At 41.1% G+C, this 17,936-nt stretch overlaps 1 long non-coding RNA gene across 4 annotated transcripts; it reads left to right on the forward strand.

Moving 5' to 3' along the window:
* The first annotated feature begins 1,790 nt into the window (after positions 1–1,790).
* Positions 1,791–7,037, forward strand: LOC108495827. 4 transcript variants are annotated; one of them, XR_001874239.1, is made up of 3 exons: positions 1,791–1,917; positions 2,145–2,224; positions 6,939–7,037. It is a non-coding gene; the product is annotated as an uncharacterized LOC108495827 (long non-coding RNA). The 4 variants fall into 4 exon arrangements; XR_001874241.1 differs by lacking the exon at positions 6,939–7,037 and adding an exon at positions 4,855–4,942; XR_001874240.1 differs by lacking the exon at positions 6,939–7,037 and adding an exon at positions 4,092–4,317.
* Positions 7,038–17,936: the final 10,899 nt, after the last annotated feature.

Consider the following 17,936-nt stretch of genomic DNA (forward strand, 5'->3'; position numbering starts at 1 on the left):
GATCTTCCAGCCTCTTTTAGCCTCTCCTTCTCCAAAGAAATGTCTGGAGAAACAGAAACATCTGTTAATGGTACCAAACCCTTTCAGCCAGGGAATGGCATTTGCAATCTCACAGCACAGATCAATATGTAAGTGTTTTCAGAAGGAAAACAACTTAATTATTCCACCCAGGGCTCACACACAAAGAACAGACTCGGTTTAATTATTTTTGGGGAGACCATTTATTTGTTCAAAGCAGAAAAAACCAAGACCAAATACATTAGGTAGAGCTTTGTCTTTAGATCAGCACTAACCCACCGAGCACAAACCGGGAGGGCATTTAGTGCTTCAGGCTCACCCTCATTTACCTCCTGAGAGCCAGGAGAGAGCAAAATCTACAGTTAAGCCTGTTGCAAATTGCAAATGGAGACAGGACCACACACATACACACACAAACGACTTTCCTCCTCCCTTCAGGAGCTCTCAGCCTCTCCTCCCTGCTCTCACTATTGAGCTGAGCAGAGGACATGGAGACCTTACAAGTTCCCTCCTCCCCCCTGGAGAACAACAATCCATATGAAGTTCACGAAGCAGCAGCACAAAGCTTCAGGCTGGCAGTTTTTCCCCATCTCTTTCTAAAGCTCCTGTGTGAGCAGTGAGAACATGGAGCTTGGGTTGCAATCCAAGCTGCTCCTTATTCATCTCCCTTATGACATTTGTAGCTTCGACACCCAGCCAAACCCACCCAATTAGTGAGTCTCTCCTACAGCACAGATACTCCAGAATGCTCAGATCAGACTCAACTTGTTTGCAGACGAAAGGCAGCAGAACATTAAGTGTGGATTTCCCTCTTCGTGAAAAAGGGACTTCAATTGTAAAAAAAAATAAATAAAAATAAATAAAAATAAAGCTTTGCAGTACATTAGAAAAAAGCGAGGAAAAGCTGAGGCAACTAGTAACATGTAATCAAAACAGCCACTCACAATACCACATCAGATCTGAGGCAGCTGTGCCTCAGAAATCCAGGGACAGAGCAGCAAAGGGCAGTGAGGGAGCCCAGGGCCATCCCTGCATCCACACACCCCCAGTGCTGCACAGGAGCCAGCAGCCACTACTGTCTCTGCTTCAGGAATTCCCTGAAAACAACGTGGGGTGCTGTTTTAACGCTTAAAGGCTTTCTTTTAAGACCTAAACTAAAGAACTTCTTACAATAGACAGAACTCGGATCCACTGGCCAGAAGAAGGTTGTTAAGAGGGGTCTATAAACACCCTCCACACACAGTTGCACCTCTGCAGAGCAGGGACTTTCCTCCAGCCTGGGAGCCTCATCCCTCAAGCTGCTCTAGTTCTTCAGAAAAACAACTCTTTCAGTCCCCTGAGAGGACAAGCAGCACCCCACCCCCAGTCACCCCAATATCAGCTGTCCCCACTGGGCCCTGCTCCCTCCCCAGGGAGGAGGCAGCTCCAGGGATCAGGCTGGTCCCTCTCCCCTTTGGAACAACCAGAAGGTGACAAAGACAATCTTCCCCTCGACTGCCCAGACACTCCCTTCCCTAAAGGAAATTAAACACACAAACCTCAAAGCAAATAGAGCTGATATATTCCATCAAACTCCTATTCAGAAAGGTTCCCTCAAGTTCAAGGAAACCAAGGGCTCAGAGTTGAAAGTCATAATTAAAATCAAGCTTTGGAGGCTGTGGATGGCTGGGATTGGAACAAACACCCTCTGACCTCACGACCACTTTATCCCCAAGGAATGGAGATCTTGGAATTATATCTCAGTCTCTTGGCAATCAAACATCAAGGGGGCAATGTCACAGACACACTGTGGTCACTCCCCAGCCCCAGTGAGAAGTGACAGTGCAGCATCCAGAGGATTTACCCCACAGAAGTGATGGGGACATAAACAATTGCAGCAATGAGCATTGTTTAAACAAGGTAACACAAAGGTCTCCCTCTGAGGGACCACACAAATCATCAGCTGCCTTCCTCAAGGATGTTCAAAAATGCAACAATGAAACTTCTATCAAAGAAAGATAAACACTAACATGGGATTAGCCATGTCCAGCACTTTGACATGTGATGTGATCCAAAATTATTGTGAGCAGCAGGAACAGTGAAAGAAATCCTAAGTACACTGATGTTGTTTTCCCTTTAATTTCAAGAGGTCCAGAAACAGAAGAAATGAGTCTTTTCCTCCAGATTCTCCCCTTCCAAGTGTGACATCAGAAACATCAGAAAGAGGGTTAGTTCCATTTTGCATATGATTTCCTTGGAAGATTTTCCCACCTCTTGTAAGATTAGGGCAAAAAAAACCACCCTCCAAATTATTTACTATTAATTTAGTTTGAAGAGGAAAACAGAAGGTAAACATCTTTCCTAATAAACTTCCAGTATTCTGTCAGTGATGTTGACTGTTGCTACTAGTAACACATCCTGTCAGGCAAAGCATTTCTTTTAATTGGCTTTTTGTGTGTGTGTGACCAGTTTGTTTCTGCAGATCTTTTACACATCAACATAAGGCAAGAACTGCAGTGCTTGAAAGCCAGGTTACTGTAAACCACCAAAGGTGACAGTCTTCTTGAAATTATTTAAGTGACTTTTTTTTTCTACCAATAACAGCATCCATAATACCACCTGATAACCTTTCCTTTGATCAGCTTTTTGACTGCCCCAAGTTCATATTACTTCTAACTCAGCACTAGTGTAGGATCGAGGTCTGTGTTTAATCTGGCTACCTCGTTTAAATTAGAACTACTTTATCATGACTGTATTACATTCCAAAGGACTGGGCTGGTACCTGTTTCACTTACCTAGGCCAGCAGTAATTAAAACATCTTTCCTCTCTGATACAAGTTTCTTTATAAAGATTAAATGCCATTCTTATAATACAAATGCACACACCTAAAGGTTGTGTGTTCTCTGACACATGGCTAATCCACTGGGGTCTAATGTGGTGAAAATAAAACGTTACATGTATTTTCTATAAGGGTTAAAAGTTCAGAATACAAAACAATAGTGTGATACAGCAAACAAAACGAGAAAGAGCAAACAGTGCAATCAAAAATGAGAAATAAAAAGTGAAATGAAAAAGAAATCAAAGAAAAACAATTAATTGCCTCTATGACCAGGCTCAGTTTACAGCCTGAACCTCCTGTTCACACTGACAGGCCCCTGTTCAGGGGCAGCACTTTGCTCACACCACCCCGGCACTGCCTCAAACAGCATTTGCTGTTAAATGCTTATCAACATGCAAAGGGATCAGAACAGATTTCTCATAATGAATTTACTTCTGGTAACACAATATTATCTCAAACACTCCAAACAACCAAAAAAGGATCATTATTTCTTAAAAAAAAAAACAAAACAACTACACACACACAAAAAAAAAAAGAAAAAAGAAAAGAAAGAAACAAACAAACAAAAGGACTCAACCAAAATTTCTCTAAAAGCTTCCTTTGGTCTGAGGAGATAAAAAAACCCAAAACAATACAAAAACCAAAACCACAAACCACATAATGGGGAATGGGAAATGGTTGGTCTGGGTCCTTTTATTCCCATTTTCGCATTATGTAACATCCTGATTCCAAACCAAATATTTAGAAAATTGATTTTCCATTGAAAAGTTCAGTAAGATGAACAGGAAAACACAAGTGCCATCATGTGGCACCGAAGCGTGTAAAACTCATATTTATTTTCTCTAAATATATAGTATTATTAAAACACATACACATCGTAGGAAAATCTTACAATTAAAAATATCTCTAAATATGTCCCAGAAATCCTCTGAACTTACAATGTCAAATTTCAGGACGATCAGCCCACAATTAATTCAGTGTGTTACAGAAATGGATTGTAGTCCCACTCTATCACCAGCTTCAGAATATTTCATCATAAAGGGCTACTTTTTTCCTGAAGATTTTTTTATCCAAAGAGACAACAAACCAGAAGCAGAGTGGAACAGGTGCTTCTCTAGACACCAGAAAGCCCGAGTCAATTATGTGCATAACTATGAGCAATTCTAACTTTGAAGAGACTTCAAATGAGGAAATATAGTATGGAATTAAAATCAAGTTTAAAAAAAATGACGTTTAAAATTTATTTTCTTTTAGGTTTTTTTTCTTCTACTGCTCCAGATGAGTCTTTGTATTCCTACTGTACCCCCTCCTGTGACAGGAAACCACAGCATAATTATCCCTTTTATCAAACCACAAATTTCATCTTAAAACCAGATAAGGTTTCTGTCTTCCACAACTGCAACAGGAAGCCTGTTTCTAAACCTCATTACATCAACTATTACAAACATCTTTCTTCTTTCATCATAAGTTTGTCTATAAACAGTGACATGGATAAATTATTGTTTCTTCACACCATTGTTGTCCTTCTATTTGGATACCACATTTATTTACTCTTCTGAGAGAACTTTGCCCAGGACATCACCAGCTTCTCAAACTCATGATATCAGAATTTCCCTGCAGCCTTTTAGGTTCATTACCCACTCAGGTTCCATTTCCTTGCCCAAATTTCCAATATTAATTCCAATATTCCCCAGATATTGCTGGGTAACCACTTTTCCCTGACCTTAGGCAGAACTTGGAAGCAAGGCATTGTATGTACACAAGAGAGCGTTAAATGGGTATAGATTATGAAGCAAAAGTTTTCAACAGTAACAAATACACAGTGATTGATCAACCAATTTTCTGGGCAGATGATATTTGGGACAATTAATTTCAGTTGCAAAAAACAAGATAAAGTGTTAATTGAAAGCACTATGATGTTGTTCACCTGTTTATTTTTCCATTACCTAGAATGGAAATGGATGCACTTCATTCAGAGCTTCTAATTTACACATGTTAATCTTATTAATATATACAGATTACTGAAAATCTTCAGGTTTCACTTGTGTGACCATGTGGATTTCCAGACTGCCACATAAGCTCTGAATCCTGGCTCACAAAATGAGCTCCATCAGATGGATATTTCTTTTTCTGAATTAAGAAAATCATCCTCCCCTTTTCAAAGGACCATTTATAATTTTAGTTGCTTGCAATATTCAAGTGTACTGCTTATGTACAAACAGTGCATAGAGAAAATTTTGCCCAAATTCTACGTGTGTGAAAACATTTCTAGAACTTCGTCAGATTGTATTTGATATGATGTCTCAGGCATTAACTAGCCTTTACTTAAAAGTCTTATTTAAAAGTGCAAACTGTTAATTAGATTTCACTAAATGCACTTTTACCTGTCTTTTATATAACACATAAAACCCAGACTTGACTGTCTGTGTCTTGCAAGACTAAGAGACCACTGTGAATATTTTCAGTGGGAGCTTCTAGAAAGAGCAAACCACAAACCAACAGGTTCTGTTAATGAAAGATGCTGCTGTGTCACAACACAAGCCTCATGGAGAGGCTGTCCATGAAGACACATCAGTCCTTTGCCTAGAGTCTGAAGACCCTTGTAGTGATAAAATGACTGACATTATTCAGCTGGTTCTCTAACCTGTATTTACACCAGCTCTGAAAAATGCCAGTGTTTTCCCAGGTGCACTGCCCTTTTCCCAGGCTCTGTCATTATTAGCTTGTTACACCCCAGTGATTTCAAAACCCTACCTTTTTGTTCCTGTCATATCCGCTATTTTATAATCTTTAAAAGAAAAGGGAAAGGAAGTCCATAGTAGCCTATAAAATATTATTTACTCAATAGGTGGATGGTTTCTTTCAAGCAGTCACTACCTACCTTCCACAGCTACAAATAGAAATGATGAAGTACAAGAAACCTTCACACAATTCTTCTGAAAAATGCAGCATTTCTGTGAACAATAACTACCTCCAATATCTCTTTTCTCATTCCCATAAAAACTTCTATTACCCTTTTTCCTTCCCGTAAGAAGATGGGAGAGCACGTGTGCCAGTGGCTACACTGTGCCTCAGCACAAGAACATGGTGTAGCACTGGAGCCTGTACACTCAATTTCTGACTTAATCAACAAATAAAACCAACACGGAAAGGGGGGAAAAAAAAAAAAGTTGGAAGATGGAGATCCCAATCTTCGAGGTAATGTGCTTGCACAGAAAAGGAAAGATCACAGAGGAGCTTTTCCCATCCATACAAATATCTACTTAGCACTTAGAGCAAAAAAAAGGAAACTATGTTGTCTGAGTAGTATGTTCCTGTGAGGTTTAGTCTGGAGCACAGGGGATGTAGATAATATGTGTGGACAGAGTGCCAATAAAATGCACAGGTGAGTTACTCCTGTGATAGAAACCATCCCCACCGTGCTCCCTCCAAAAGAGCTCAATACCTTCATTCCTAACTGCAAAAACACTGATATCCACAGTTGGAAGGCTCTATCAAACCAGAATTGCTCCATTAGCAATAAATGAGAAGACTTGCCAGGTCTGGGGATTTAGATGAGGAACATGAAGTGGTTTTATCAAACTAATTTCTTCATTTAACAAATGAAGATTCCTAAGTCCCGTGCATTTGGAATCACACTCTTACAGTTTTATCTTTAAGAAGTAAAAAAGATGATTGCAGAGGGCTAAGGCAGGTTTACTTTCCTGGTGTTCTTCAGAATGGATATCTTGCATGATTGAGCAGAGCTTTGTTCAATTCTCAAAGCAATTTACTAGAATTGAGAACAGAACGTTTGGTAGAGCAACTTGTTCAGTCCTGGATTATTACTTCTTATTCCAAAACAATTACAATAAAGGGAAAATGGGTTATGCTCCTGTAAAAATATGACTCTTTCCAAATAGCAGCAGAGAAACACATGGATACATAATCACAACCAGAGAGCCCACTAAAGAAAACAGAGTCAGTCCATATTTTGCCAAGTACCACCAAATTAAAACTCATTGAGTTCTTCATTTTTAATAATTTTAAAAGAGCTATGTGAAGTAGGATATATGCCCTATAGTAATCAGAAATGTGCTTTTTCCCATTCTGTGATATTAGCTCCAGTTCCATGCAGGTTGGAAGTAGCTGGTGCAACGTTGAACCACAATACAAGCAGAGCCAGGGTATTGCTTGGGACTGAACCTCTGATTATTGGATCAAAGAAAATGAAAAGCCATTGCTTTGCACTGCATTTGTTCCACTGAGAAAGGATTTCTCTCAGCTCTGGGAACAGGAACTTTCAATTAAAATGCTCTAGGCTGTGTTCCTCATAGCACTGCATACTATTTACTCCCTGGAACTGCAAATAGGGGGAGGAAAGCAGATTCAATTTTCAGAGGTTTCTGCAACTGTAAATGAAGCCTATTTGGAAAATTGAGACCTCATCAGCTTCTGTCTGAGGAGGGAAAGCGAGGGATAAATTCATTTCAAGTCTGTGATAAGGTTGTTGAATGAAATGAAATACAATAAAAATCATTTAGCAGTCAGAAAATATAAAGAGAGACAGCGAGGTTTGAACTCTTAAGCTCTTCATTCAGGCAAATAGTCAGCAGTTTTAACCTTTATATAAATATCTTGCTTTCCAAAATTTACTAAGCCAACAGCACATCATATATACACAATGAAGTCACATTACCAACACTTAAATACTGTTCTGTACCACAGGGTTTGATAGGACCCCCAAAGCCCACGGAGCTCCACATTTCCCAAACACACTTGTCTATCTACAGCACTTGGAACAACTGAGGGCAAGTGAGACTTGAAAAAACAGCCTGTGATGCTTGTGGATTTATAGGGATCAAGGAGAACTAGAGATGCATCCACATGTGGGTCTGTCAGTGCATGCCAAGGACAGATTCCAATGCTCCAGGTATTTGCCAGTGACAGGTTCCTTCAAGGGAAGGCATTCCTACATGGCAGGAGGATGATAAATAGGCTTGTAGGAGGATACAGTAAATTATCCCCTTTTCACAAAATTCTTCTGCATAACTGTCTCTTCAGCAGAGCTTGAATCCTCCCCACCTGTGGCTTCACCTCAAGGTGCCTCACCTGAGAATATTTTGGCCCACAGGGCACTGGCTGTTCCCAAGGCTTCATAAAAACACTGAATGCTTGCAAAAGTCACTTTACCAAAAGACAAAGGGCCACATTCCTTAACCTTCACAGTGCACAGATGTAAATGACAACAAAGTACAACTACAAAGTATAGGAAAGGCAGAAAAGGAGCAAACTCTGAGGATAAATGGATATTTTAACATCTGTGTTTACATCTCTGGGCAGAGACTGCCAGCAAGGCAGCTAATTAGTGCCAAATCTGGTGAGCAATTTTTGGATGATGAGTATACCTGTCTATAAAGAAACAAAGTGAGACCAGCAGCTTATTTTGCAGGCTGCAATGAGCAGCCATCAGGAGGTGATTATTTTCCGTCTATGAATTAGAAACTCTCTGGGAGAACTAAAAATATTTGGAGTCCATGCCCCACCTTACCTCCTGAGCCAGTTTTGGGCTACCTGCCCTTCCTTGGTGCCTCCAGCCCAGCAACAAACACACACTTTGCAAGTCAGAATAAATTGCAGAGCAATACTTGTAGCAACACGCCAGCTTTACAGAGGTTTTTCTCTCTCCAATAGATAGATCTATATATAAATTAATTAGGTGGGGTTGAAGTGCTGCTTGTTGAATATTAAAGTGTCTGCTTTTGCTGCCCGTTTGTGCGGAGGAGCACGTGCAGTGTCAGGCTGCTGCAGTTTGTATGCCAGCCGTGTACCAGAACAATTACATTCCAACGAAGCTGACATCACTCACCCTCCTGCACTGGAGCTGTTCATCAGATGTCTTACCTCTGCCATGTATCGCTTGATTCTCTCTGAATTCACCTACTGGGTCATGAAACCTGCTCATTTTAAGTTTTTAGAAGATCGTTACAGTTTTTTAACCTTCTTCCATACTCTTCAAATGACTTTAGAGTCTAACTCAAAGCTAAACAGCAGAATAGATTAACTTACCACCTCAGAACGAGAGACAAAGGTGAAGAAAATGGATTTCCTTTTCTAAAATATAACCTTGCAAGCCTTTTCAGGGCAAACAACACACTTCAGCTTTGTGCTTGCCTACAGCAAAGGGGCTCTGGTCTGTGGCTGGGCTTGCAGATGCAGTAAAATTATACAAGGGAGGGGAATTCAGGCCTTACTTGGGAGAAGTTGAAAATGGAATTATGTATATGTGTATAGAAACAAGATAAGCCCCAGGTAAAACAGAAAGCAGAACAAAAGAGGAGAGGAAAAAATTCAGCCATGCAACCAGTCCTTGAACAGGCTCCTTTACCCAACTTCCCTGCAAGGCCATGCTAAGGCCTTCCAACTGTTCCTCCAAGGATACATCACTCCTGCCCTCCCCACCTATGTCATCATTACAAAATCAAATTTTGCTTGAACACTGGAAGAAATCTGGAAATAGCCTTAGTCCATATATGCATGCCTTGGACTGCTTTAGGACTACTTCTTGGATTTTAAAAAAATTCCAAGTTCTGTGTCATGACCAAAACTGCTGCAAAGAGACATCACAGTGGTGTGTTCAGTGTCTTTCCCCTTCCAGGCAGCAGCACATGAGGTTATTAAAGATTTACCTCTTCTAGCTCCAGTCCCAGGTTACAATTAACATCCTGAGCCACAGGAGCTTTTCAAAAGCTATAAATTTTACCTGGGGCGCAGAAACCTACTCTTTGCCTTTATCCCATTCCGCCTAGTTATATTAAAAAGAAAGAAGTGAGGTTGGAAAGTAAAGATGTAGAGGGAGAAAAATAGAATTTATCAAGATGAAAAAGCTTTAGCCCAGCAAATGAGTTTTCTGCAGCATTTCTCAGAAGCAGGAGTGGCAGAGCCAGCATCCCTCAGTAGGGCTGATGGACCAGGGAATCCTGGAGCTGCAGACAGAACAGCCCATAGGATCATCACCAAGCATGACTGTGGGGTGGGTTTGGCAGAAACCAACACCTTTTTTTTTTTTCCAAATCCATGTTTCCATTCAGTTGGAGAAACACTTATGAGAACGAGAACCTTTCTGCCTGAGCAGAGAAATGAGAAGGGGGGAATAAATACCCCACATCAGAGCTGTGTGTTTTTACATACTATTAGGCAAGAAGAACACGAGAAATACTTAAATTTTGACTTGAACCTTAAAGAACATCTTGTTCCCTTGGGTAGCAAAGTTCAGTAGAGAGAACACTTACCCACACCAAGTACTTGCATATGGTTCTTCTGAGTAAGAGCACCAGAAGGCTCTTTTTATAAAAACCCTGATGTCTTTTTTTTTTCTGATGAAGTTTTCACAAGTATTTGCACATAAAATCATGAAGCTCCTTTGCAGAGCTAAAACAAGGGTTTTTTCCTGACAAAGTAAGAGGCCTTTTTCATGCTTATGAACAATCCCTTGCTCTTTTAGCTTTTGAGGGACCACAGCAGCAAAACCACTGCCAGAGCAGGACTAATTAGGATACTGATTTCAGGAGCTCTTAATATGAAGTGTTGGGGACCCACGAATTCCCTAATTACAGCAACACAATAAGGTGTTTGGGGTTTTTTTAACTTTTGTGAGCACAGATTAATGATAAACAGACAAGTATTTCATCAAATACTGTGAAAAGCTACTCAGGGCACAGGGGAGGTGGGACAGAAGCTCAGCAGCTGCTCCCTTCTCTGTAAACTGGCAGCTCAACACTGTCCTGGTGAACTGAAACCACCAGTCAGGAGCCAGGAATTAGGGAAAAGCCCACAAAACAGGTAGGGAGTCTCCTGTCCTGGCAGTAATTCCTTTTTAGCCTCCAAACCCACAACTTTCCTGTTACAAATGCAAACAGATCCCTCAGGAAAGGGATCCTGCCTCACTCCATCCATGAGCAGTTTCTGTGACCAGAACAATAATATAACACTCCAGAGAGCTCACCACATTTAGATTAACTCTTCTAAGACCGTCAAGAAAGCCCTTTAAACTCCCTTGGGGAATACAGTTCTCCAGAACTCCATTATTATCACAATAACAACATTAAAACTTTTAGAGAAACAACCGATCAAGGTCATCACCAGGAACTTCAGCTCTGAGCTGGAGCAAAGCAGCTCCCCAGCATCACACACACACAGACCAACAGGCAAAACTTTAACCCACAAGAAAACAATGATATTGTAGAGGAAACTCTTACCTGCCCTCCCGAATTCAGCCACAGCTTGCCCTGAGGTGACTGTGCCAGCGCTGCCCTGAGCCTGCTCATATAGAGCTGCCCCAGCCCAGCTGTGCCCAATTAACCTGAGGAGCAGTTAACTGTCACAGCCTTAACGAGTTCCACCTGGCCTCGCTCCAGCCCAAATCCATCAGTGTGGCCATTTCCACAGATCCCTTGGATGGTCACAGTTCTTAGGGCAAGTGAGAGAGGGGTTTTGCCCAATACAGGGAAAAAAATCTGGTTTTGTAATTAATAAATAGTCTGAAATGGAGAAATATGTACCTGCTCCTTATGAATTCTGCAGGAACAAGACCCGGCCTTATGATTTTGATTTTTTTTCCTGTTTTTTTTTGAAAGGGCTTGCTGAATCAATGCTCCATTTGCAAGGCTTGGAAGTGAATAATTTATATTACATAGATCTTAAATGTTTAAGCCCATGAATGAACGAAGCTCACTCACTCAGTGAGTTTGCAGGAAGCGAAGGAATGAAGCCCAGGCTCTCAGGAACAACATGTGATTCAAGTTTCTCCTCCTGACTCCAGCCAGAGCACAGGTTTTCAGCATCTCAAAAATCAAGGGTTTCTGCAGTCTGAAACCATGACCCCGTGAACTTTTATCCAACCAGAAATACCTGAAATACCCAGCTGGGTAAAATCTTCAGGGTAAGATATAAATATGAATGATTAATAAAATGCACAACTCCTTGAAATACTTTTCAAACTCCCATGCATTCATGATATTGTGTGACATATAAATAAACATATACATCTGAGTTCTTTAAAGTGATCTCACTTCTGCTACTACACATGTGCAAGTGTATGCTCTGGCAATTAATGATGCTTATAAATGCTGTGTTACCACTCTGTGCAGGGACTAGCACTTCATATTTATGAAGTCTTAAGTAATTTTGCCTAATAAAGTTAATGAAGTATATGCTAGCAGTTGGAGTATATCAATCTGTTCCCTTTTATCACAATCTATATGAAATCATTACCATAAAAATTTACTAAACTCACTTAATTTCTGCGAGTTTTCCTCCCTAGCCCTTCTTACCAGGCTGATCTCTGGAGGAGTTAGGCTGTAAGTGGTATTGTCACGTGCTTGACAGCAATGTGTGCTCCGTGTCCTTGAGAGCAAAGGATCATTTGGTATCAAAATGCAGGAAAAATATGAAGGGGGAAAACTAATGAAGCAACAACATGCTCATCAGGAGCATAATCTAACTGGAAGGTAGCCCCATTAAAACTGCTGGCAAACTTTGCACACGCTTAAACTGTTATGAGTGTTAACAGCAATTACGTGCCTCATATTTTTAGATTAAGGGCTCTGGCTGAGGTAGAGACTGTCTGAAGTCTCCTCTGAGTCTGCCTGAAAGCACAGAAGAGGTTACCAGAGGATAGACTGGGGGAAAGGCAGAAAAACCTGTGAATTTGGGGATTCCTTAAAGCATCAGCCTGGAGCAGCCACAGGCTCCAGAGCTTTTACTGGAGCAGTAGCTGGACACACACCCAGGGCCACCCCAGACCTGTGGTACCAGCTCTCTCTCACTAATTACCACAGACTGAAATACTGGTGTCCAGAGGCACCCAGTGCCTGGAAATCTTGCAAACTATAAGCAGTAGAAGAAAAATTAAGTTTTTTGCCCTCACCTTGGGCATCTTCCCTGCATTGAACTGCTGCCTTGAGGTTCGTCTGTGGCATTAACCTTCTCCTTGTCCCACAGCCCTTTGCCAATCCTTCTGCAGCCTCCTTGCATAGACAAGCATCCAAATAACATCCCCTTGCATCCAACCAGGACAACAGAAGCTCTTTCATGGCAAGAGCAAAGGCTTAGCAAGGGGTGCCTGGCTGGGCTGTCCCATGTTGGGCACATCAGGCAGGAGGGGCTGGGCAGGGGTTCCCTTTCCTGCAGAACCCTCCACCAGAAACATGTTAATCACCGTAGTTAAAACTTAGTAAAATCTTCCAGAGCTGGGAATGCAGGATACCAGAGGCCTGACCTGTTCGTTGATTTATCAAATGTGCTTCACCTTCATTTGTTCTTGGCGATGTTTTGCATAAGCACACACAGGTTTCTGCGCTGAAAACATGCTGGAAAATGTTGGATTTACTCTATGCAGCTAAAATACCAAATCAGCTATGCCAGCTTCAGAGCTTCACATCCTTTCAGAGCTCAAACACCCACTCATCTATTATTCTATTTGGAAAATCTTGCATGGTACTCAGACTTTCTCCCTGTGGGGGAAATCAGCATATGGCAAAGGCAGGAGTAAAGCAGTAAACGCATTCAAGTGAAGTCCTGTTCCACTGGTTTAATTGCTCTGAGGTGAAGACATGATTTGCTGGAGGATCTATTTGCTGAAGGATATGTTCAAACAAATCAGTGAGTTACTATGGCTAATTTAAAAGGCCCAAAAACTCAAGTTCTAGAGGTATCATTCAGCTTCTTTCTGGGTAGAGGTGGGAGAGTACGGAACATACTGCACAGCTCAGTGTGTATTGTAAGGAGACACTTGTTTACTACGACATCCCAAGTTCAGAGAAGCAATATAGCATTTAGTAATTATTTTAGCAATAGGTCCAAGGCTGATTGCATGTTTATTGAACACTTTTTTCAAACTATCATTTGAGTCTTGCAGCCTGCAGAAATTGTCACAGATTAAAACTCTCTCAGACAGGTTCTTCTAAACTTTTTGCCAGCTGCTGGGTAATCTTTCTACTGTTGTGTATGTCATGGCCCCTAATTATCAGACCTACCCTCACATCATTGGAATTCACTTAATTGACAGGAAACCAGACAATCAGTATAAAAGATAATCTCCTTCAGGCTTTGTGTACAAATTTGCTTCTCAGAGTTTTGGGGAGAAGTTTCTTCCATCTCTCAAAGGCTTTATTTGAAGTGTCTCATACAGAGTGAAGACAGATGGTTACAGATGGTTTAGGGCCTTAGAAAAAACTTGGAGTCAAAAGCAGCTCTAGCATTACTAGACAGAGAGTGGGGTATTTCTTTAGTTTAAAACGAAGGGAGTTATTTCTACATGGCACTTTCCATGTAAAATTTTAGACAATTGTATTACATCTATTTTTCCCACAAGATCCCCCTCTCTGTTTCCGGACTGTGTGTTCATCTGTGTCCACAAGAGCCACAGGAACCTATGAATCTTTGTGGAAGACTGAATTTTCTTCAACAATCTGAACTTTTGTAAAATGAGAATCTTTGCAGAAACCTGCCAGAGCTGACAGATTAGCACAAAATACTGATACAGATGTCAGTTCCCACAGAACTAGTATTCTTCCCAGAAATCTCATCAGCAGAGTCACTTTTTAAGTGTCTGGGGAAGAAGAACAGATTGGAGAATCAATGAAACAACTTCAGTATCATTCGAGAACTGCAAATCAGTGAAGAAGGGAATAGCAGGCATGCATGCAAGAGCAGAACAAGGCAGAGCCTTCAGTGAGACAAGGTAATCTAGTGTTCAAAGAAAAAAAACTGACAGGAAATCGAGAAACTAAGCTGAAATTCCCGGTTCTGACTCGACATGTAATTCATTTCACCTCTGGACTTCTTCTCCCACCCCCAAGATGAGCCTGGTATTATTTACTATGCATCATCCCTTGCCTTAACAAAGCCCTTCTGGATCATCACACTGAGGGAGCTGCAGCTGCAGATCATTACAACACAGGAACACTTTTCCCTAACTTTGCTCTGCTGGACACTGGTTGGAATCACACAGAGTCTTCCCCTTAGACAATCCAGTGGACATTGTACCTGCACTAAGTGCAAATGGCTGTTGCATTAATGGGGATTACAGTAGGATGAGTTTTAAGCAAAACTCTGGTTTCTTTCTGGATTCACCTTTGTTAGTCTGTGCCTATCCTGCCTTTTATGCAAACACCTTGAGGAACGTGAGCAACACAGACTCAGCTTCACAACCCTCTGAAGGGAGAAGTGTGAAGCTGCAGCATTTCTTCAAAAGCCAGAAGAAAGTACGATACATAATCCCCATCCTACAACAGTTTTGTTTATAGTCCTGAATTTCAAAAAGGCTTTCAAATCTCCAACAGCTTAGACCAACCCCAAAGATACATACATCTGTTTGAGAAGTTTAACTGTAAGATTTAAAACTTTTGATTGACCCCATTATAATCTGTGTATTGCTGAATCTTTAGAGTAAGCCATTTGCTATCAGGGCTGATGTCACACATCACTTAAACCAGGAATAAGAGTCATACAAAAAGGCTTTTCCATTCAACTGGAAAACAGCATTCAATCTTGGCTTTTTATGTAAGTGAAACCTGCACACTTGAGGGATCCCAAGGACAGCCTCTATTCTTTCCCACAATTATGCTGGAATAAGTCATTTCATCCATTTATAACGGGCCAAGACAAATTCTGGGATAGAAAATCAGCATGGTTCTGTCAAACAGTGTTCCTTCTTTTTCAAGAGAGAAAACTTCATTGAAGATTTGCTCGGTTTTGGCCAAGTATCTGTCCATAACACTCCATCTTTTCCAGTAATTAATGTTAATTTGAACACAGCACTTTATTCTGTGGCTTCATCTCAGTGTGGTGCAATACACAGCTGAAATGCTCCAGCACAACGTGGAGTGTGAACTGACAGCCCATGAATTCCACTGTAGTTATTACAAGCAGCTTGGGGGCCTGACTCTGCTAGACAAATTTATGCAGATGAAAGACCAGTTTGTGTTAATATAGACATAAATATTTTTATGAGCACTAACGGTTGCTACATACAAAATTAACGTACACAAATTTCTCTCACATTGGTGGATCCCGTGTCATTTTTCTATGATATGTAACCAACCACCTCTTGGGTGTCCTCAGTTAAATGTAACCTTGAATTTCCTGTTATCAAAGACCTTCCCATTCATTTCCAAATTACAATCACTTCATCTCACAGCGCAGTCAGATTCCCTCTAGCCTTCTCTCATTGAACTGAAGCATTATGCAGCTGGGACAGAGCGGTAACAACCATCCCACAGGATAACAGATACTTGCATTTTGTTATGAATGACTCTTGGCAGCAAAAGCTCAATATTCTGCCGAAGTCACACAAGGCATCTGTGCACAGGGGGCACAATTTTTATTTCTGCAACCCAGTTCATATCTTCCAATGTACGAAGAAACTGCTTCTTCAACAAATTGAGCTAGTTTCTGCAGAATCTCACCCCCTGTGTGCAGAAAAAGGTAGTTTGCAGGGTCTTCCAGGCTGTTGGAGCACACACAGACATGGCTGTGACTGCTGTCACGTGTAACAAGTTTGTGCAAATGAAGGACACCATCCTCCAAGAAACAAAAACGCAGCTATGGAATACAGTGAGAGTCACAACAAGCTCCTGCTGCTGCAATGCATTCATTAGAGAAGCTACGGGGGGGAAAAAAAGAACCAAACCCACATGGCTTAATTATTTAATTCTTAATGCAATTCCTCCCAGTATACCAGGGCTAATAGTTTTTCACCAAGTAACTGAAACAATCTCATGAACAGCAGGTTCCTGAGGTTTGGAGTGACTACGCAAGTTTCTGAACAATTATTTTTGAATTGTCGATATTCCAAACACCTTATCTCTTCCAGAACTTTGAAATATGCATGCAAAGCTTAAAACAAAGATTAAAGAGGAAAAAAGAACCCTTGTGTTTAAGCATGTGATGCAGATTCTTAGCTGAACACTACACTGCATCAGGATTTGCAGAGAGAAGTAACTCAGTCTTCATAAAATGGACGTGTCTTCAAAGATCCTAATTTGAAGTTTCACTCCCCCCAGCTCCTATCCATGTACATATGTTGAAAACATCTTACTGGGCTTAATTTCTTAAGTCAGTCTCAACTCAGCAGAAACTGACTGAAAACACAACAAAATGCAAACTAAACCCAGGATAAATACAGATCCCTGATCCTCTGACAAGGCAGGGGAATAGCAATGGGGAGGAACCAGAAGTAGAGGCTCCTGCACCACATTCCCTCTTCCTCCCAACTGTTTGAGCATAATAAGACCTTGGATATTGCACACACAAAGTGAAGACTCCTATGGCAGGCAATCTTATGTGCAAAATACACCACTATGAAGGCTGAGATCTCCAGCTCAATTTCAATATCTGTTATGAAAATCAAATCATATTGCAGCCACTTCCAAGTGTCTGATCCGCTTATAAGATTTCATTCAGGTTAAGGGGTCTCAGAGCAATTTAATAAGATGTATAACTTGCATAGTTTTAATAACTGGAAGAAAATACACAGGAGCAACTGCCTCTATTAATGTTCCAAAATGGGTTTGACTGAATTGCCATCTCACTGTGACACAACAGGGGACAAAAATGTCTGGGTACCCAAGAGACGCTTTGTTACAGAAAAAAAAAAAAATTCAAACTGTTCCACCGTTTCAACAGAAGAAATCCAAACGAAGACAGCAAAGTGTCATTAAGTGCCCAGCACATTGTTTGTCCAAAGGAAATGCAGCACAAACACAGAATTCAGTGCAACAGCAAGCGCTGGTGTTTGGGCACCTGCGAGACCCCAGAGGGGCTGGGCAGCCCTGGACAGACTGATTTCAGACACTCTCCAGAAGAACACTGCATCCTCCCTCTAGATCTTACAAATTAGAGCAAAACGAGGCATTTAGAGGACCTCCTAAGGCCTTCAAGTGCTTCAAGAAGCATCCTTAGGCAAAAAAACCAGCTTATTTTCAAGGTGTGCTGTGATTGTCACAGCCACTGGATGGGTTCAGCACATCCACAGAGAATCTAATTTGCTGTCTGATCAGCAAACAGTTGGGAAAATCATGCAGCCGTTGAAACAGTTCCACAAGGAAGAGATTTAGA

Source organism: Lepidothrix coronata, unplaced genomic scaffold (assembly GCF_001604755.1).
Source record: "Lepidothrix coronata isolate B3197 unplaced genomic scaffold, Lepidothrix_coronata-1.0 Scaffold34, whole genome shotgun sequence".
Lineage (NCBI taxonomy): Eukaryota > Metazoa > Chordata > Aves > Passeriformes > Pipridae > Lepidothrix > Lepidothrix coronata.